Genomic DNA, 22,756 nt, shown 5'->3' on the forward strand with positions numbered 1-22,756 from the left:
AGCAACTAAAATATAAGTATTCCTTCAATAGAGTTAAATAAAAAATATAAATTTTAAAGCGAATCTTCTCCCTGAATTGCTCTACTTAATATCTCAGTATCAGGAGTATGATTTGTGACTTTCAATCTGACACATGATTCTGAATATTCAGTTGTTAAACAACTTCTTTTTGGACTTTTTATATTAGATATATTATTTTTATATATTTATATATATTTTTTATATATATTTTTTATATTAGAAAGATTTGTTCACATACATATGTGGAACCAAAAGCAGAAAGCAGAGCACATACAGTTTTCTTCAGAAAATTAAATCTGTCCAGCACTAACATCCAGCGATTTAAAATACATGTCAATTTATTGTTATCTTCCAGATTTTTTTCGTAATTCCATAAATTTTGCTTTCTATAATGCTCAAGATGTTAGTTCTATAAGTTCCATTTCAAAATTATCAGCTTCTATTCACTCATAAACTGACAAATGGAATGGGATTATTAATGGGTCTATTAAATCTCGTTTGATTAGGATGGAAAATATAGGCATACAAGCTTCAAAGTTTTTACTTTATTTGAAACACTTTTCCTTATGTTCTTTAACGTATGTTTGAAGTTCATCTTTGTCTAAGATTGACGTATTTGCAAGCGCTTTGCACCTGGGAAGTATTTACAGATACTAGTATTAATATCAAGGGAAAATATATTTAATTTTGTAGCAAAGCCTTTTCAATATTCAGAATATTCAAGCGCTGTTTGGCCTTTTCCTTGAAATCCTTAGTTCATTGAGATGTTTACTTATATGATTCAAAACCATCAATTTTTATAAACATTCTTTATCGTTCAATTCAGGGGAGTGTTGATTTTTCTCATTATAAAAAACTTTTATGTGTTCCATGCTGACGCAAAAGTATTCAAGATGTTACCTCAACTAAGCCAATAAACAGGGTTTTGTAAGTGAAGATCCATATATTCGCTCTCCATTTCTTCTAGAAGAGATTTAAATTGCCTGGGTACCAATGAAGAAGGAGATACTATGAAATTTATCAATTTAACAAGTGTGTTTATTACAGAAATTAGGCGCTATGATGAAATTTTTGTAACTAAACTTTCCTGACGGTTCAGAGAGGAGAGATAGTGCACTATATAACTTGTCTGATAACTTTGTAGAGTAGTTTAGACTGCCACCGAGAATTGTATCGTGTGCCCATAGGTTGTCGATATCTAGTATATAGGTTGGAGGGAGGTTAAAAAAAAAAAGGCAAGTTTCAGATTACCTTTTATTTCATTCTTTTTCACGGAATCCGCCAAATAAATTCTTTATATATATGCCAGTCAACAATTTTAGTATGAAGTACACAGCTTTTAATAAATCAAGAACCAATACCAAACGCATAAAAAGCAACCAAATTTTAAATATGACTCTAGGAACATTAAAAAAATTCTAGTCAAGAAAATTAAAAACATTTAAGAAAACAATTTGAATAAATACTCCTGAAAACTGAACTGCTAATTAAACTATTTTCAAATCAGTTTTTTAGTTCAGTTAATCAAATATCATAATCAAATCGGTTATAATTATTAACCGATTGTTATATCTATTTTATCATATGTCACCGAACTGACAAATTTGGTGACATTTAGTTGTAATACCTACTATAATCAAGGAATTAGCCATTCTGTATTAGGGTTTTAAAAATTGGCGTTAGAAATATTTTTCATTAACTGCAATAGCAGAGAAAGTATTTATAAAGCTTATCACTTAGGTCCATTATAAATCATAAAATTTAGGTACATTACAAATTATATCAATAGCAAGTAAGAGGACAGTATTTTACAAGTCCTTAATATTTTTTTAAAAATTAGGCCATAAAAATTTGTAAATAATAGAATTAAATTAAAATAAAATAAAGAGGGTTAAAAATTCGTTATAAAGCTGCGAATGAACGATCGTTCTCTACTGACGTACATAATGTATGGTTTAAAATAATAGTTTAAGTAAACACTTATAAAAATATCAATTAAGTACTATGTTAATAAATTACGTGAACTAGATTCGTAATAAATTGCATTAATTACACATAAAATAAAGACATAAATTATTGATAAGTACGTGTTATTCTTTAAAGACAACCAATTACTTAAGGTATGTGAGTTATAAATTAAAGATCTTATGCCTATTTTATAGGTTAGGTTAATTTATTCAGGCAAAGTAAGTCGAGGGTTATCTGCCTACGAGGAAGAATATCTTCGTGGAGGATTTTTAAGGGAAAATGCGCTAGTATCCACGTTACACATGGGAAAGGCCATGAAATCTTCCATGTAGCCAGCTCGTTTGCTGGGATTCAAACTACCGTCTAAATACCAGTTCCACAACATTCAAAACCTCTGCGAACGAGATTTGGGAAGCAACGGTGTTGTGAAATTAAAGATCTTAATATCTTGTAGAAGGTAACACTAACCATGCGACTTGGATGATAAATTATGCGATAATTATAGCCTAGTAGAGTAACATAACGTAAAGAAATGCGGAAAATAGATGAAATGATTTTAACATCGAAATGATTTTCGAAATTGACTCTCAAATACATAAATACGAATAAACTTTACTGCACAAATGTCCGTTACGAGACTTTCGCTTTCACTATTAAACTGGTTAAACGATCATACTACCTAACTACACTCATGTTCATAAATTAAGGATAATTCGGAGTCACGCAGAAATCGAACTCTAAAATAAATATATCACCTGTAAAATCACTACACACAACTTCAAGAATCATATGCAAATTTCAGGAAGTAACCAGATGACACCGATGGTACGTCACAATAACGAGAGTGTAAGAGGGTGATATATAAGGAATACAGGCAAAAAAGTAAAATTGTTCGGAGGCGCTTTATAAGCATTTCAGTGCATTAACCGAATAGTTACGACTCAAAGGACGCATTTGGATGATTATTTACGTGGTAGAATTATCAACCGTCTGGAATGTGGGCGTACCCAACTGGAAGTATCAGACGAACTTGGAATTGCCCAGAGTGTCATCTCCAGGCTTTGGCAACGATTCCAAGATGATGGTATTGTGAGTAGACGTTACAGCAGAGGTCGCCACAGAGTTAAAACGCCGAATGAGGACCGGTATTTGGCAGTTACTCCTAAAAGAAACAGGCGGAGCACAGCCTCAGACCTGTCTCGTCAGCTCTCTTCAGCCACTGGTACGACAATTTTAAGGCAGACCGTGTACAAACGCTTAGGGCAGATTGGTCTATATGCTCGTAGACCTGTCAGATGCGTTCCACTTACTGCAACTCACTGTCGCCTGCGGTTAGCCTGGAGTAGAGAGCATGCATTGTGGACACCGCAACAATGGGATTGTGTGATGTTTTCCGACGAGTCCAGGTTTAGCTTGCAGTTTGATTCTCGTCGGACTTTCACATGGAGAGCTACAGGTACCCGTTACCACCAAGAAAACATCATTGAACGACACCGTTACGGTGGTGCAGGAGTGCTCGTTTGGGGTGGAATTATTCTGGGTTCCAGAACTGACCTGCATGCTCAAATTGGAACCATGACAAGCCAAATCTATCGGGACGTCATTCTGGAACAACATGTACGTTTGTTTCGAGATGCCATGGGCGCACAATTTGTGTTTATGGATGACAACGCCCGTCCTCACCGTGCAAACATCGTAGGCGAATGCGTTCAATCGGAGGATATTACTCGTATGGACTGGCCAGCATTCTCACCGGACTTGAATCAGTAGAGCACGTGTGGGACATGTTTGGCCGACGAGTAGCAGCCCGTCAACCTCCTCCTACATGTCTACCGGAACTTCGGAAAGCATTGCTTTTTGAGTGGTGTAATTAATATCCCCCAAGATCAGATAGATAATTTGATACTCAGCATGCCTAGGCTTTGTACGGACTGTATTGCATCGTCTGGGAGACATAAAATGTATTAATAATCATACCAACCATGTAATATTGGTTTTTTGTAAATAGGTTTTTTTGTAATTTGCTCCAGGGAGAAAAAATCGCTAATTTTTTTAATAATATCAAACATATAGCATCTTTTTTTGCTCTTTACCTTTTGTTTAATAAACAAGCTTTACAAATAAGTCAAATTTGTTTTGCTTCTAACTCTTCCTTTGCCTGATTTTGCATTATCCTTAATTTATGGACATGAGTGTATATAATGTTGCATAATTCTTGCATTTCCTACTTTCAAATTCAAAGAAAGTAGAAAGAAAAAAAACACATTTATAATAATATTGCTATTCATAGCTTGTAACGCTTTTTCTAGTGAAAGTTTACGGAAGTGTTACTTTAAGGGTCTTCAAGCTGTCAATCTATAAATACACAATTAGTCTGTTGAACACTGTAACTCGAAATAGAGGAAAATGTGGCACTTGCCGTGTCAACATCCTAGAAAAGCGGAGAAAAAATAATAGCTCTTCTGTAACGAGTTTAGAAAGCAGGTCACTTGTCGAGTCGCTGAGCACACCTGCCAAGAGGTTTATTTTTCATTTAAATAGTGATCGTCATTCGGGAAATATACAACGGGCCCTAATCTTTTCTTCCCTCTTTTCATGAAATATTAAAATAGAAAGCTTTCTCTATAGCCGAAACGGAATAAATACTTTCGACGAGAAGGGAGACAGCATCTGCAGCACAATTTTATTATTTCATGCAATTTATACTCTCAGTTGGAACATTTCAATTGCTCAAAAGCTATATTCAATCCTTTTTATTGAACTCAGGTATACATACGATTTCTGTTTTCTGTGAAGGCAATCTCCTAAGAGAATACAAATATTGGCGATGTCCACTACCATATTTATGTCAAAACCGTTGAATACTGCTAGTTCAACACGGTTTTGGACTCATACTGGCTGCATGGTACGTGGTTTTCTCTATTTTATGAATGTACAAGAATTTCCCCTACATGTACATGAATACAAGAATTTCCCCTAGACAATTTTCCATGAAAGTCTTCCTCTCCTTAAGGCAGTTTTCGTGTGCTTTGCCTTTTCAAACAATCTAACTCTATTTATTTATGTTTTTGGAAATATTTTTCATCTTAAAGATGATGCTATTAGAGGTTTCATTCCATTTATTATGGAATAGTCGTTATATTTCTCCATAATTCAGAACAAAGAATCATTCAGAACAAAAGGATCAAAATTATCAAATTTTTCAGATAAATGTTTAAGAGTTAAAATAAGAAGAAAGTTAAAATAAGAGAAGTAAATAATCATATTTTCTTAATGACATAAGTCCCGTAAAGAGAATTAAAGTAATATCCAATTAACAATTTAGAATCACTGCATACTCTGAAAAAAAAAAAAAAAACGCAATAGTGCCAAAAATAGAACGTCATCAGATCTAAGCTGAGAACAATCTTAAACAAATTGGATAAGTCTGGAAAGCAAAATAAAGCCATGGAAAGTGTTTAAATCATCTATATCCATATCGGAAGATGGATTGCAGTTTGTGTAGAGCCACTGCTATGTAGAGGCTGCATATGTCATTCGACTATGGCTGCGACTTTACTGGACTTTCCTGTGTTAATAAATTGACCGTTATCTGGTGATGAAGGGAGAGATTCGGTTCTAGAAGATGTGGACATGGAGATCTGCTTAGAGAGAATGAAAAGATTTCTGTCTCATATTTCTTTTATTTTCGTTAAGAATTAAACAACTAGGAACAAGTACTTAAAAATATCACTTTGTTCCCAGCCGCTGCCATTTCTGCTAGACTCTTCAATTAGAGCATATGGAAGGACATACTTAAGGGCATCCAGTTTGCGTTACTCTTGTTCTTTGGTGTTTCTCCGTTTCTCCGTTTCTATAGGTATATTAAATTGTACCTAAAGAGACGGAGAAGTTATTATTTTAGTTCTTAGTTCTTCAGTAATTCTTCGTCTTAATCAATTATGAGATACAAGGCAATGCAGTGGATCAAAACAGACTAAGAAGAGAAGACTGAGTGTAGCTGTTACAGATGGCAATCGCCTGATCCGTATAGACGTCAGTATATAGATTAGAGATGCTGCATGTCGTACCCATGACCCTAGGCTTGAATCCCAGAGAGAAGGCTTGGAACGTGGATGTTTGTAAGTGTCTGTGCTGAATGGGGCACTTAAAATACTGACATGTCGAAAGTCCACTTAAGGGATTTAGTGGTAGCGAAAGACTGGTTAGAGAACCATGGTGTTTCCCATTAAAATTAAGACGAAGGCAGGTGGAGATTATACTTGTAAAATCATTGGTGAAATTTTGGTGACTCGTCCATTCATTTTTGTTCTGTTAACTTCGACTGCGGTCGTGGTTTTATAATTATGTTTCTACTCAAGAAATTTAATTTTTAGTCCGACGGGGCAATTTCCGCAGAAGGACTATTAATTTCGTTTTGGCATTTTGCGTTCATTCGTAGTATAAATGTCGATTCACTTTTCAAATTGTTGCCACCAAATAGTAGAGTCCTGTATTATACGTATATTTTTAAAAAACAAATGATGAAGAATCTGCATAAATTTTGAATAATGTATGTTTTCACACGAATTTGGGTACCTGGAAGCCCAAATTTGGAATTTGTTTTATTACCTATTTCATATTTTGTAAAACTTTAATGAATTTTTGATTAAGAAACTCAACGATTTCAAAGCGAGCAATGGCAACACTGTACCAAAAAAAAAAAAAAAAAAAAGCATTTTTATCTCCAGCGAGCAAGACTGTGTATCGGCAATTCTAAAGATATGCGGATTTTAAAATTATTTTGCATTATATTTAATAAATAAAGGTAACACACAAAACGTTTAAAAAACGCCCCTTTGGGCGAAATGTAAAATCTGAAAGCTTTCAGATTTATATATATATATTTTGTAACTTGCACTTATCTCTCTTTGTTTCTTTCTCTCAGAACAAAGAGAGAGATAAAGAGAGAAAGAATTTTTTTCCTATTTGGATTTAGTTTCTAAACGCATATAAATTAGAAATATCGTAAAATATAGCGTGTATATATGCACAATTGTATACAACCTGCTGTATGTAAAAATACAAATACATTGATGTAAAAATATAAATGGCTACAAGGGCAGTTAAATATTATTTTCGCTCACTAAAGTACAATTCAAATTGATTTTATTTTTACACATACATAGTATACGTTTCCTGTCTGTCAAGTGTGTATGAGAGAAAAATGTATTGAAAAAGAAATTGTACATATCCTGTAAAATGTTTACAATTCATACAGTTATGGGATTGACACAACGTTAAAAGAAATCTTACTTTTATGAACAATGCATAAGCAATGAAATATTCGTCAAAATCCGAAAGCCTAGAAACATGCCTGTTCTCAATATCGGAGCTATGGTGAAAAAACAGTATTGTATATTTTTAGACTTGTTTTTAATAATGTGACCTTATTTTGCCTTTTGTAACTTAAGAATCACTTTTTTATCAATTTTCAAAAAATTTTGGACCTCTCTAAAGTTAGCATAATTAACATCACAGAGACAGAAGCAGTGGATGTTGGGGCACAACCAAGTATATTTTTTCCCTCAGTGTTATTCTTTGTCTTCCTTCATATTCTTCACTGCATACTACATAAAGCAAAGCGGTACGTATACATAAAAGCTTCCGTCTGCATACATAAAGCAGGTCTGCATACATAAAGCCTCCTTGCAAATGAAACCATTTCTAATCATTAAAAAAAAAAAAAAACCTTCGAAATTACAAGAATTGTGTAGCACTAGCTCGTCAAAATTTTAATTCTGTCGATGACTTAGGACACTTTTCCTGTAGATTGCGCAAGACTGCTGAATACAATTTTAGAAGAAAGAAATCTTTATTGTCATATTTAAACTCAGATCAAAAGTTTAACTACATTTATGTCTTTAAGTTGAACAGCATGCATAAAGCTTAAAAGTCAGAGGGTGCGGATTTATAAATATGAGATCAGACAAACACAGAATTAGATGTGAAAAATGCGTAATCGTATGAAAAAGTTTCAAGTAGAATATCTCATAACCTTTCCATTGTGTACCCATTTTGTAGATTACCTCTGGATTTAAAAGGAAGATTAAGATATGAAATCGTAGCATTGAACTTTTAAGATTCTGAAAGAAAAAAGACTTGAATATTTTGCTGTGCAAATAATAACGGAACTCGTTTCATTAACTCTGACTACAGAATATTGGTTTATTTTAGTCAGAAATTTAACGAAAATTGCCTTCAACAAGTATTGCACATTTAAGTCAAAAATATCATTCTAAATTTCTCATTAAATTTGGAATGCATGTCATCAATACAAAAAAACTATTCTACCAACATACAGTCATTCCGATTTATTTTTCCTTCTTATATTTCAGCATCGAACTCCAACTTTCTTCGAGTTTTCTCCAGATAAATGTTTCTTAAAGGTCTACTTACAGCAGCATGATTTTTACGTGACTAGCTTGCAGTTCTTTCCAAATTAGAGTTGATCCAGAAATTTACGGCATCACGATTTTACCATGACTCTCACTCTCACTGACCCTATTACCTTGAACGTCCAGAAAGATGAGTCCTTGACACTGTACATGGGTCAACAGAACGCATATATCAAATCTTGGGTAACCATTTTTTTATTAAACCTGTTTGCCTAGATCCTCGCTTTCAACGTGCCAAAAACTGGTTAATGTCCTACCAGATTTTAACGGTTGCCGGCGATTGAAATAAAATAACTCTCCTAATTGTAACTTCGAGCAAAATTTCTCTCTCTTCCTATTTTTCTTCTTCTTCTTTTTCCTTTCCTGGGAATTTTTTAAATATTTTTAGGGATTCCAGAGCCGTGCAAAATAATCTATGCCGTTAAAGATTTATTAGCTAATCCATTCATTTAAGAAATAATATTCAAAAAGTTATTAATAGTACTATTTAAGGTGAAGAAATTCTGCTTGTTTTATCTAAAACGTTTCTTATATCCTTTTTTATGCAACTGGTTGTCATATTTTCAGTCATTAATTTCGTATCAAATGAGTAGTTTGCTCATTCATTCATTTCAAAACGGCGCCCACCAGCGGCCCGAGCGGTAAAATCGCTGAACACTGGTAGTTCGGTCCGAGGTTCGAATCCCGCGGACGGGCTGGCTGCATGGGCGTTTTCGTGGTTTTCTCCATGTGTAACGTGTATACGAGTCAGTTCCCCTTAGAAAGTCCTCCACGAAGGCATCCCTCTCCTCAGGCAGATAGCCCTAGTGTGCTTTGCCGTATTCTCAATACACAATACACACATTTCGAAACAAGCAAATAAGGATCCAGCACACGAAGCAACTTTATGCGGCCCTCGAATACATTTCGGTTGTATATTTGTTGCATATACGTTCTTGAAAACAGCTTCAAGATTTTAGTTATTTGAAGTTTGAGTTTATATTATTTTCATTACCAATAAAAACAAATATGAGTAACACACTAGAAAATCTATAAATGGAGCTCATTAATTTACAACAGGATATAAATCTTATTCAAAGATTTGAAGGATGCAGAGCTTTTATTTGTACTAGTGAAAACATAAATGCAATCAGTTATGATTTTTTTGCAATACGAATAATTGATCTGCTTGGGAATACACACACTCAGTTGAAAATTAACAAGGAAAGAACCCGGTTGACCGATGAGCATCAGCAATCAGTAAAGAAGATAATTTCGTGTAATTTCTCTCCTAAAAACTTCGAACAGATCAGAATCGAAACGCCACAAGTGTCAAGCTGCAATAAGAATCTGCCTCTGCTTTCTATCATATTATGTGCCTAATTAAAACCATGGGCTAAAAAATTACCAATAAAAACGTGGAGAAGTTACTAGAAGACCATTAAAATGATCTCAGAGGAAAGAATCTGAAGCAGCAACTGCGATTGTAGAAGAAATGTTTTCAACAGAGAGAAGGAAAGAAAAATAACGACCCTGGTTATCTGATCCATGAAATGTGCGCAAAATGTGGTAAAATACAAAGTTTTTATGTAGCAGTCTCGATGCAATAGCAAGCAACAACTTAACCATTTTTCAATGATAATGCCATATCTTTAAACATTTTAAAACATAGGCAGAAACAAACCGCAGCAGACAAAGTAAAAAGAAGTTCAGTGAGTCTCAAGCAGAATCGAGTGGCGCTTTGAGGCAAAGAAATGATAAAAGGAGATACTTCCTAAAGCGAGATATCTGATTTTGCATCCGAAGAATAATTTTTTACTCATCATTTTGCCCTTATGTTGTCTTCTTCATACACTTTCTTTTGTGCAGGCATAATAAATTTAGATTTTGTTCTGTCTTATCTGTTTCAATATTTGCTTTATATGTAATGATTTCCATCGACATGAGGTTATGTACTTGGGCACAAAGTATGTTATAAATATTAAAGAAGCAATCATCTGAGGTCCAGGAGCAAGTTAATTCCTATAGGGAAAATTGTTTCGGTTGACGAACGACCTTCAAGAACGAATAAGTTCGGGAAACAGGGTATCATTATAATTAAATTTAACTTTTGATTCTGTTTCTCCAAAAGCTGTGAACCTTCTTTTCTCTTATTACGCAGTTTGTATTATCTTCAAACTGACTATTCAATAAAAATACTTCTTGTAGTTAATATAGGGAGAATTTCAAGACTAGAGGTAGGTTATCTGGCTATCTTTATTAGTCAGTTAACGTATCCTTGCAATTTCGAAAAATGATGACTTGCAAAAAAACATATTACATATGTATTTGCAACTTTTTCCTCGAAACGAAATGGCAGTGATAAAAAATAAAATATTCGGGAGGAATCACTGTGGAAGCTGGCGCAATAGGAGCTCCGAAAATTCCTATACCGGTTCAGCTAATGACCATTTCCGATTGTAAGAGGTTGCCTAGACTAGTACGTAGTTTCGCTTTCGAAAGTAGGCTAGCTAGTTCATCATTAAACATTTGTTTGTAGATATGTATTTTTCATAACTTCCATTAACTTATTTTATTGCATTCGAAACTTCTTTTATGATAAGATATTATGAGGTCAGATAATGCAAATAACCCGTCTCATAATCAAAATATGAGAAAGGTAATCAGCCCCCCTTATTCTGACGATTCATTTTTTGCGACATTTAATTAAAGAAAATTATAAAACATCCGCTGCTATGTTTTACATGGATTTTTTACAGACTGATCAATTGCAACTCGGTTTATAATAAAAAAATTCGAGACTATATTGAGTAACAGAAATATTTTAGTTTTGTTAACCCCGGGTCGAATTACTGCTGCTCAACGCTCTTATCCACTCTGGCACAAGTAAAATTTATAACGGAGATACTATGTAAGAATTATAATGAAAGATTTTTTCACTCGGAAACGCATTTTCTTATTGAAGGCATTCTTTATTTCTTTCCCAGTAATCGTTTTTAATGCATATTTTAACTTCATAGTTATTTTTTTACTTAAAGCTATATCTTTGAAAATTCTTCGATTCAGTTGTAGCAAGGTAATACGTTTTCCTTCATCTGTGCATGATTCTACTTTAGATGCAAGAGTGATAATTATAGAAGTATGATTACTTTTACATTTGTTACTATCAGAATAAATTTTATAAATTATCATCAGTTCAGTATACTATATAAGAGCTTATTCAAAAGTCTAAGTACCTATTTAGCATTTAGATATGTAACTGTTTTAAAATAGTTTATGTTAATATTGCAATTTTTAAATATTTAATAATTTTTAACGATGAACAAGCAAATTAAAAGAGATTTTATAAAATTGTTTTTAACGTGAATCAAAGCAGCTTTTATGAGAAGTATTAATACTGTAATCAAAACATTTTTTTTCCATATACGCCATTTTGCACTAGACTCAAATTATTATAATTTTAGGTCATGTTTTATCCTTTACATGTGTGTGAAAATACCTTGCAGTTTTAAAAAGCTGAAACTGACAAATTAAAAAATATATATAAAAATATTCCTATCACTGAATATACTCTGGAATTTTTTATTACATACCGATATGTAATTTATCAGTCTATAAAAAAATCCATGTAAAACATAGCAGTGAATATTTTAAAAGTTTCTTTAATTAAATGATGCGAAAATGAAACATCAGAAGATAATGGGTTTACTTTCCTGTATTTGGATTATGAGACAGGTTACTTGCCTTATCTGACCTCATAGTACATCATCATAAAAGCAATATCGAATGCAATAAAATAAGTAAATGCAAGTTATGAAAAATATGTATGTAGCATGTAAGTATAGGCATGTGGAAGCTCTAATTTGAATTTGAATTTTTTTTTATTATCGGTTTCAGATTTTGTAACACTTCAACGAATTTTTGATTAAAAAACTAAACGATTTCAAAGCGAACAATGACAACATTGTACCGAAAAAAATCTATCTTCATGCGAGACTCTGTATCGGAAATTCTAAAGATACGCTCATTTTAAAATTAATCTGCGATATTGCTGTTGAACTGAATTTTATAGTTTGAGTACGTAGAACATGATATTTAATAAATAAAGGTAACACACAAAACGTTAAAAAAGCGCCCTTTTGGAAGAAATTTAAAATCTGAGACCTTTCAGATTTTTTTTTTTTTTTTTTTTTTCTGTTTTCTTTCTTTTTGTACTTTCTTTCTCCCGGTGATTATCAAAAGGTAACGTGTGAAAAAATTTATCGAAAAGAAAGATGAAGTTTCATTGCTATTAGAGCATGCTTAAAACTGATAAGAGATGTCTTATCTGAAGTGAAAGGAATTCTTTAATTTGATAGGTTATCAATGGTAATTTATTAAGCAGATACATATGTTATCCCACATGAGCTAAACATAAATCTGCAAGGCACTAACGTAAATGTTTTTAAGTTCTCAAGGATAATTAAAATTACCTTTAAAAGATTAAAAGTTATAGATTATTCGGATATGGCAAAGCACGTGAGAACTATGCTTGTATTTAAGTTACAGAAGGAAAAGAATAAAAATTACCCATAGAGCCAGCCCGTCCACCAGAGTTAAGCAACTCGAGATGAAATACCAATATTTAACGGTTTTGAGTAGAACCGGGACAATGGTGAGGCAAGTGTCTTATCTGAGTGCCTAAAACGGGCTCCAAGCTAGTTGCGAAATTTTACGAATACATTAAAAAATGAAACTGACTTTTAGTTTTCATTTTCTGAATGTTTCAAGAAGTTCCATTTTAAAATGCAAAAGCGATAAAAAGAGTGCTACATTCTTTGAGCCGTTGCGGACCCTCATATTTTCTCTTAAATAATTAAAGGAAACCAAATCAAAAGCTTAATTAATTATTAAATATTAAATAAAATAAGGTAGAAAATCATTATTATATTATATTTTATATTATTTAAACTCTTTGTTACTGTTTTGAATTTACATAAATGCATCATATTTATACTAGGCATCAAGCGATAAATTATTACAATGGTTGAACTATATGCTTCTTTAAGTAAATCAGTTTAACATTTTTATGTATACCTTAGGGAAATGATCGCCAGCGTCGAGCGGTAAAGTCGCTGAACACTGGTAGTTCGGTCCGAGGTTCGAATCCCGCGAACGGGCTGGCTGCATGGGCGTTTTCGTGGTTTTCCCTATGTGTAACGTGTATACGAGTCAGTTTGCTTAGGAAGTCCTCCACGAAGGCATCCCTTTCCTTAGGCAAATAGCCCTAGTGTGCTTTGTCATAGTTAAATAAACCAACCAAACCTTCGGGAAACTGAATACTGCAAGAAAGAGAGAAGGTAAATAAAGCCTTGCAATCAAAAATTTTTAAGTATGCATAAAGCTCCGCTCTTAAAAGGGGGATTTTTCTATCGAATCCCGGCGAATGGATTTGCTACATGGGTTATTCGTACTTTTCCCTAAATACAAGCCAGTCTTGCGAAGGCATTTCTCTCTTTAGGCAAGTAACCGTAGTATAACTTGCCATATTCAATAAAACAAAACACTAACTGATGGATTTTGTTATACTTTACGGCAAATAAAAGAATTCTTGAAAATTGGGAAAATTTATCTCTAAAGATAAATATATCAACAGAATAAAAAAAATGAAAAAAATGTTGTAAATCAGATTATCAAGAATGAATTGATAACAAAACTACTTTTCAGAAAAATTCTTTTTCATAATAGGAATAATAGAAGTGATAGATGATCTAATCTCACAACTAAAATGGAGAAATGAAAAATGAAATCTTACGATTAAAAATTTTTGACCGGTGAATTATTAAAGAAACTGGATTCAGGTATTTCGAAAGTAGAAGCTTATAGCGTAGCATTTAAGTATCTAAATGATATAAATTCTCTAGATATTCCATTAGAAATATAAAGTTTTAAAAACCGCGCTATTTTAAAAATTCTGGTGGCTAGAGGAGGGTCAAATTTTTTCAACGAAGTTCAGGAGTACAGCTTATTTCAATCATGTCCGATTTCCTGATTAGCATTGAGAATATTTTTAACGTTAACAATTGTTACTGTGAACGAACAAAAAAACTTAAGATAAAAAAAAAAGAAAGTTATGCAAAATCTTCTGATGGCATTGGAAAAAAAATTCAAATACTACTGCTTTCTCTATAGAACATGAATTAAATAATCAAGTAAATATTGTATATTTTACTTCATTTAAAGCAAGAAAAATTAAATTAAAATGTCTGGTGTGGAAACCACATCGTTTCCTTGCATGGCTTATTAAATTATACAAATGTGTTTGCTATACTCCATTGAAATTTATTTTCTCGAATTATTCTAATTTAATTAATCGATCTTTCAAGGCAAGTTGGAAATTCAAAAACTGCAAATTATAAAATTAAATATGGCAGTCAGTTTTTGTCGGAATCAAATTTCTTGAAATAAAGAGTATAAAACGTTCCCTAATATAAGAACTGGGAGATCGCATTAAAAATTAGATTTCGTTCTTTTCGAAAAATTTTTATTTCAATTCGGCATCGTCAAAACATGAATAGTTTCGTAATTTTAATCATATGACTATGACCAACGGTTGCGAAAGTCCGGATAAGGACTTTTAAGCCGGGTAATGGAATGGGTATATTTATATACAAATTTGATTCTGCCGATTGCACTAAAAAATGGAGCTGCACAATTAGGTATTATTGTAGTCCCATATACAAAATAACAACCTTCAGCGGCTAATTTCTTCTTGAGTTATGAGGATACATACATACATACTTACAAACGTCACAAAAAATTCCTTTTGAATACATTTTAAATCTATTTTACAATCCATTTTAGCGAAAAAAATTCCTCCATTCTGTCCTTACGTACAGACGTCACACGCAAAAAAAAATCTTTCAAATGGATTCCGAAACGGTCAAAATTGATATCTCCGTTTAAATATGTAACCGAAATTTTTCGCGATTACAATACTTCCTTTGCTTCTTGCAGGAATATAAAAAGAACTTAAATATTAATTATATCATTGTTTTTATTATTTCAAAACTAATTTATATTTATCAAAAACATACTTTTCAATTTAAAATTCATAAATAATTTACATATATTATTTTTATACATTAAAAATAATGTAAGAGTTAGAGTATGATTTAGTTTAATTAATTTTGTTGAACATAAAATGCACAAATATACTTAATTTGGTTATATTAGAGATGCATATTTATCTTTAAGCCTTCGATAAAAAAATACCGAGGCACAACTCTGGTCTTGACCACTCAGAACTATAATTAAGTCATTCTGCAATCGAAAAGAAAGATGAATTTTGTCCTCCCCCCTCCCTTTAACTAAGTTTTTGGAATACCATGTGAAAATTAGAAACTTATCTGCGCTTTCTACAAGCCTAAAATATATAGCATTAAAACTATCCTCGAATTAAATGACTGACTAAATGATATTATATCTAGTGATTGAAAAGTTTTTGTAGCTTAAATACACAAAATAAAACTTAAAGTAATATGACATACACACACGCACTGGGGGGAACAGAATTTGTTTTCAGAACTTTAGAGTATAATCTTCACTTCCGCTTGTTTTAAGTTGGTCGAGTTCCCTTTTAGCAAACAATTAAATCTTGCGATTTCAGTGAAGTCCTTTTCAAAAAGTGCGGAAAAAATTATCTGATAAAAATAACCACTTGAATAGCAAAAACACTATACCAAAAGATAAAAGCTACTCTACCAACTCTGTAGAACTAGAAATGCCGGAAATTTCACATTATGAAAAGTTTAAGTAACATAAGCACATTTGTCTTCTTCTGCAAAACCATTTGACAGATTTTGAAAATATCCTTTTCTTTTCCTTCCCCCTCCTTTAATTTCACCTTGAAATATTTTTTACTCTTCATAAAGGTGTCATCTGGCGCACTTTATGACTTAAAATGTTCTAAACGCCCAGCTGTTTTAATTGTAACTACTTGTTCTGTTTTTACATGTATTGTCAATCAGCTAGTGAAAGTGGAATTTCGAGTCGAATAGCTCCGCCCCTTTGTCTCGAGAGTCTTATCCTTGGATGAAGAGTTCAAGAGAAGTTTTATCTTTTCTTCTATGTGATTTCGAATGGCAGTTGAATCTTTCGCTCGCTCTTAGGTGAGTTTTCCTTTTCATTCTTGCTTCCTGTGAGTTTTTTCTTTCCATTTCTGATTTGTATGCATTTTTAATGAAAACAATGTAATCAATAAAAATGCCTTCATTACTTACCTCACTATAAATGTGAAATTAAACTGAACATGTAATGTTTTAGATAGCTATTAGCTCTTCTAAATAAAAATGAGTAAGATTTGAATATTAAAGATACTGATGAGCAACATAAAACAGCGTAACATGTATAAATTTGCAGTAATATAATTTGGAAATTTGACTACAGCATTCTTCTTGAGGCTGATGGTAATGACACATGTGGCGTTTGAGTGGCTTATAATATTATTTGCTGTGTTTTTAATTTTAAATGCAAATTGCCATTATTAGTGTAGGCAAACTACAATTTCAAAGATCCGTTTCATATTTAAAAGTCCTTTTTTTTTTTTTTTTTTTTAGTCTTAAAAATAGTCCTTGTTAACTGACAAAAAAATAAGACAAATAGAAAAAAAATATTTAGAATTATAAATAACAATTAAAGCTTTTTATAGAATTTCAATTATAATTTCGCAAATGATTGGGCTAAATATTGAAGATTTCAAGCACAATACTACCGAAAATTTACAGCATCATACTTACAAAGAGAAATTATAATCCTTCTACTACAAATCTATCTGTCAGATTTGAAAATGACGTAAAGTGTTTATTTTGTGAAATATTTAAAATTTTGTTTTGTGCCAAATTCTGAAGATTTAACGTAGTATACATCTGTAAATATTGCAAACATTATGCTATGATAAATTTCACAAGGCAAAACATTTAAAAAGATGAAAAATTTAATCCAGAACATGTATTTATTTGCAGGGTTGCCAAAGTGATTTAAAAATATTTCTAAAAAGCGTTTATTTTGCATAAAATTAAATGATGTGTTAGATTTAAGTTAATATTTGTAGCGTTATTTTCTCCTCTACCGCGGGCCTTCGTAGTATAACTGGAAACACATCACGTCTAGAAACTGAAAGGTTCGGAGTTCAAATTCCAGCGAGTACTGTATATTTTCCTGTTCCGAAAATTTTATAACTCCGATGGGCCGGCGCCAGAGTATACGCAACCGATACGATCGCACCGGACGGCAGAATTTAAGGGCGGCAAATTTTTAGAATTTTGGAAGGGGCCAGGTGGGAAAATTTTGGGGCGCAGAGTTTGCACCGGGAGGCGAAAAGTATAGCACCAGCCCTGGATACCCACATCTTTTGTCTCTCATTAAGTGGGAAGACTATAAAGTATTTCTCCTTTTTGCTACGTGCCTTTGAGTTATGCTGGAAGCACGTCCATCTAGCAAGTTGGAGATCCGAAGTTTGAATGCTGGCGAGGGTACCGCTCGTTTTACGTTTCCTGTTCCAAAAAAAATCTTAATACTCTAAGTATTAATTAGCAAAAAGAAATTTAAATCTTAATATTTAAAAAAAGACTTGGACTTTTGAAAATTTGATTCTTTGAAAGATAATTATTACCTTCTAATTGAGTAAGCAAAATGTAGTGTTTCATTTTAATATAATATTATAATAAAATATTTACTTTTTCTCCAGCACTAATCAAATCTGAAAAATTATTATTTCAAGAAACTACATCTAAACGTTTGACACGTGTTATTAAAATTTATTCATATAATATAAAAATTAAGTTTAATATTTTAAAACTAAATTATGAATTCTGTATACTAATTCTTCCTATGCGTATCTATGTCTTTCGGCATAAGGGAAAGAACATTATAGAAAATACATGGAAGCAAAACCACCGAAAATGTTCCTGTTTTTGGTGCGCTGCTGACGTTACTTTAATAGCGTTTTAATTAAGATTTACTGTAATTTTGTGGAAACTATAGAGTATTTTTGAATAGTAACATTTTTAATAGCATGTACTACCTTAAGAATGCGATTTCTATGTATGGATTTTAATATATCCTTATCAAAATATTCCTGTCAGCATTTATTCTAATAATAAAGTTTCAAAAAGACTTTATTTAAATATAGTATCTGCTCTCATTATATTAATATAAATACGTTTGAATATATTTCTATTAATAAATTCTTTATTATTTCCTTTTTTTAATCTTCGTTTAACTGATATCACTAAGTCTCAAAAACTTACATACAACTTTAAAGTTGTACTTATTCTCTACCTTTTTCCCATACAATTCATACCATAGCGTTCGCTTATTCGATTCGTTAGAGAATCGGGGCTAACTAATATCAAATATGTGATAAAAATCTTGTCTGAAGAAGAGAATTAAAGTTTTAACAATTGTCATTGGTTAATCAAGACCCATACCCAGAAGCAGATTTTAATAACCAAGCGCGAGGAGAAAAAATGTCATTTTGTTTTGCCGTACGCTGTAATTGGATTTACCTTGATGAAGAATCTTCTTCAAATTGTGAAATTTGCGAAACTCTACAATTCGAAAGTTTATTTTTTAATTCTAATTTGCAGCGTACAAAACAAACTTTCTACTTTTTTAAAAAATTAAAGATAACTTAGCCATGCATCAAGTTTCGTTTATGTTAACTTTTGACCCGTTTCTCTTAAAATTCTTTGTACTGCATTGTAAATGCGTTATTTTAGTAGAACTAATAAGCAGCTCATCATTTTTATTGTGAACACAGAAATATATTAGTAACAAAAATTCCTCTTTGTCCATTTTTTACTTCGCAGTTTTGAACTCAGACTTTCATTCTGAAATTAAATCAACAAGCCTCTCAAACATTGAGCAATTGAAAACTAAATTGTGCAATGTATAGAAAAGTCCAAGGTCAGTTATAAAGGGACACAACCTCTGAAACAAACAACTCTTTGAAAACATATCTTGATACTTCAGAAAGCTGGCCAAGGAGAGCAAGTTTCAATTCGTAATATGAAATGAAGTAAAATTTTACTTCACCTCCTTTCAGTATTATTCTTAAACTCTGGCTATAAGGTAGATATATTAATCAAAATACCCACAAAAATAAAATTTCCTACGTGCATCTATATAGCAAAAAATAGAATAGATACGCCGAAATACGATTTTGATATCTGATGCTTATCGTATTCGTCTTGTTCAATTTGATAACAAGAAAATGACAAATATATTTCTTATTAGAAAGCTTTTCTCGTAATCAACTCTTACTCAGAAAAATAAAGCTCACCATAAATCAATTACTAATCTATCGGTCACGATCACATTTTAATTTCGTCTATGTTAGCATGCAATATGCTTCTTCTCATAAGCTAAGTTTCCTGCCCATGCATGACAATCCTCAGCGGTTGGCTAGCCGGAGATGGTAGTTTAATGGACAATCAAATACATAGTGGTCGAGGTCGCCATATATGCAAAGATAATTTTTCATGAAACCTAACCAACCGTTCATGCAGAGTGAAGAACTGTGTAAACTCTGGAATGCCTGTTTTGAGAACTGATTCAACTTCTGGAATGAAAGTGACTCTTTTACCTGTAAATTCATTGTTCCAATCTAGTTGCCATTTATTATAACGAAGTTGACACGTCGAAGATTTTATACGAGAAGCTGGCAGTTTTACATTGAGAGTTCTAATCTGAATTTTTTTGTTTCCGTTGGTTTTGTTATCTGGTCAGCTATGTCATTGCCAACAATTTCAATATGCGGGTATTTAAACTAATATAAATTTATATTTCAGAATAAAGGTGAGTAATCGTAGATTATACAAATTGGCTTATTTAAGCTGGATCAGTCTTTTAGTGGAATGTTTCAAATTCCAGCTAGTGAAATGGCTAAAACTAAAATACTCTTTAGCAGAAAAGTGCAATAGAACGTAAACTGCAGGCGTCACTGCCATGGGCTGTAATTCTAAAGTACTCAACTCTAAAACTATACTCTTCTAAAGTATTTTACAACTTAATTTCACCCTAGTTAGGACTACGGAAAGAAGAAATTACAATAAAGGTTTAAATCACAGTAATTGGCTAATTAGCATAAAATACTCTACAAATAAAAACCCTTAACCTCTCATCTAGCGTAAAGTTTATTACGCATTGACGTTCATTACGCAGACTACTCACTAAGATCTCCAGAATTTAACTGTAGTATTATTACATCTTAACCGAAATTACAAGGTGGTACAGGTAAAGGGAATAAAAAGAAAATTGTTCAAAGACTTTTATAATACTTTGTAAAATTTTTATTCTCCTTTTGTAACTGGCAAATATTTATAGCTGGCTTGTGTTTGCCAAGCTTTTACTAATTCACATAAATTTCAATTTTGTTCCTTGTCTTTCTTGAAAAAACAAATTAGCCAAAGAAGGAATTGGGAGCCACATCTTACCTGGCCGCATCAGTCACTGCATTTAACGTCACGCGACTTTTCCTTCTGTGCGAAGGTTAGGACCAGATATTTAACCCCCTTTAATATCAAGATTAAACGTAATTGAAAAAAGGTATTATCACGACTATTCTTCATGTAAACCAAGCATTGCTAGAGCGTGTATAGTTACGATGGAAATTTGCCTGACATGAAGAGCCTACATATCTATAATTTGTTAAGTATACAAAATCTTTAAACATTTCTCATTCTATTACCTTGAAACTGCGCAAAATTATCTTTCTGTTTTAATGTAGATGCAAGGCGAAATTTCTGAGGAAATTATGACTATCCTAATATTATAGGCATAGTTTTTCCGATCAGTTCAGGTACTGATCATACATTACGTAACCGATAAGCTTAGATTAATAAATAATAAAAATTTCAAATATTATTACACTTTCTTAAATTCTTCTTCTAAGTCTAGATGACAAAACTACTAAACATTTTGCAAGTTTTCTGAATATTTAATGAATCATTTCTTTTCAACACGATGTTAAGAGAGAGCTAATATTTTTACACGATTACTAAGATAAGTATTTTTCCTATGTTGTTTATTCAATGTTTTTTGATTATTTAGGAATCAAATTTTACCTCTACCAATCAACTTCAGATAACACCCAATCGCAACTGTGTTAATTCAAAAGTATTTCTCGAGTCTTCCAGCTTTACTAATAATAAAAAAACCGTTTCAACTTTTAGCTATTTTTAAACGTCTCACAGAAATAAATTAAAGCATTTCAAGTATGCTTAATAAAATGAAAGATACACAATTGATACACAATCTGATTTACACAAATTGAAAAAAATTTTAATATCAGCTACCATCAAATATATATACTGAAGCTTTCAGGTCTTGAAAGCACTATGCATGCATGATGATTAATCTCATTTATATTTAGAAAGAAAGGGACTTTGTACATTTTCCATCGTCTATGGATACTACAGGACATCTAAATCTCAATGAAACTCTACTTATCTGCATTAAACCACTCGCTTCAGTTCCTTTCGGAGAGACCAAAGCTCTCTATGGAAATTCACTATATATATGGCAAATTTCGCTAAAAATAGCAAAAGACCGAAATGAGAGACGAGATATTAGTTGCTGTATACTCAGTGACAGGTCTTTTCTTCTTTATCTATGCAAAGAATTCAAGAAGGGCTGGAAGGCTTAATTTATTAAGCGAGAGGAAAGGGTAGTTGATTAACTTTCGCTGAAAAAAACGCATGTAGGATAACATTCAACAAAATAAAATATAAAAATTGAAATTGAATTTTCATTCTTTAAGCACTGGTTATAGAAACTGCAGAATAACTTAAATACTGCCTTTCTTTGTATTATTTCATGAAATCATAGAAATCCTTAAATCGTTTTAATAAATTTACCTTTCAACAATATCATTTATCAACTCCATTTATACCTGCCTCATATACTAAAGGGCATTTAAATCATTTTCTTCTACTTGATATATCAGAGTCATTTTTATTATATTGGTTTATTTGGTACCAGTCATTGCTAACTCACTTTTCTTAGTATGCCATGCCAGGGAAAACGAAAAGGGAGGAAATGTCCATGAAACGTTTAAATGTAAATTGCTTATTGTTAGGCAGAGGAAGATCAAGGTATCACAATAGCAGGAGACAACCGAAAACATAAACATACTTAAAGTACATTTTTTAAGAAGAAATTTAATTTTGATTCATTTCATGCCAAGGACTTTATCGAGTTAAGAGTTCTGCTCCATTAATATTCTGTAACAAAGTAGTATGTGTATTAGAAGCTGTGTAATTAGGCTTTTTCTTCTGATTAGAATAACTTTAGCATAATGATATTTACAG

The 22,756-nt window shown here is 32.1% G+C and overlaps 2 protein-coding genes across 4 annotated transcripts in view; one reads left to right on the plus strand and one right to left on the minus strand.

The window, feature by feature from the left end:
- The window catches only part of LOC118184834 (uncharacterized), an 82,398-nt gene extending 66,229 nt beyond the window's left edge, over nucleotides 1-16,169 (minus strand). Inside the window, exon 1 of the mRNA XM_035354565.2 lies at nucleotides 16,149-16,169. The gene's annotated coding sequence lies outside the window, so the exon portion shown is untranslated. The remainder of the gene's footprint in view (nucleotides 1-16,148) is intronic.
- A 237-nt stretch (nucleotides 16,170-16,406) lies between these two features.
- The window catches only part of LOC118205666 (dehydrogenase/reductase SDR family member 7-like), a 61,256-nt gene continuing 54,906 nt past the window's right edge, over nucleotides 16,407-22,756 (plus strand). For 2 of the 3 annotated variants that reach the window (XM_085820704.1, XM_085820705.1), the window contains exon 1: nucleotides 16,407-16,555. The gene's annotated coding sequence lies outside the window, so the exon portion shown is untranslated. The remainder of the gene's footprint in view (nucleotides 16,556-22,756) is intronic. The other variant, XM_085820706.1, reaches the window with a different exon arrangement.

Source organism: Stegodyphus dumicola, chromosome 7, assembly GCF_044657685.1.
Source record: "Stegodyphus dumicola isolate Sdum_Otavi_A_Nest chromosome 7, ASM4465768v1".
Taxonomy (NCBI): Eukaryota; Metazoa; Arthropoda; class Arachnida; order Araneae; family Eresidae; genus Stegodyphus; species Stegodyphus dumicola.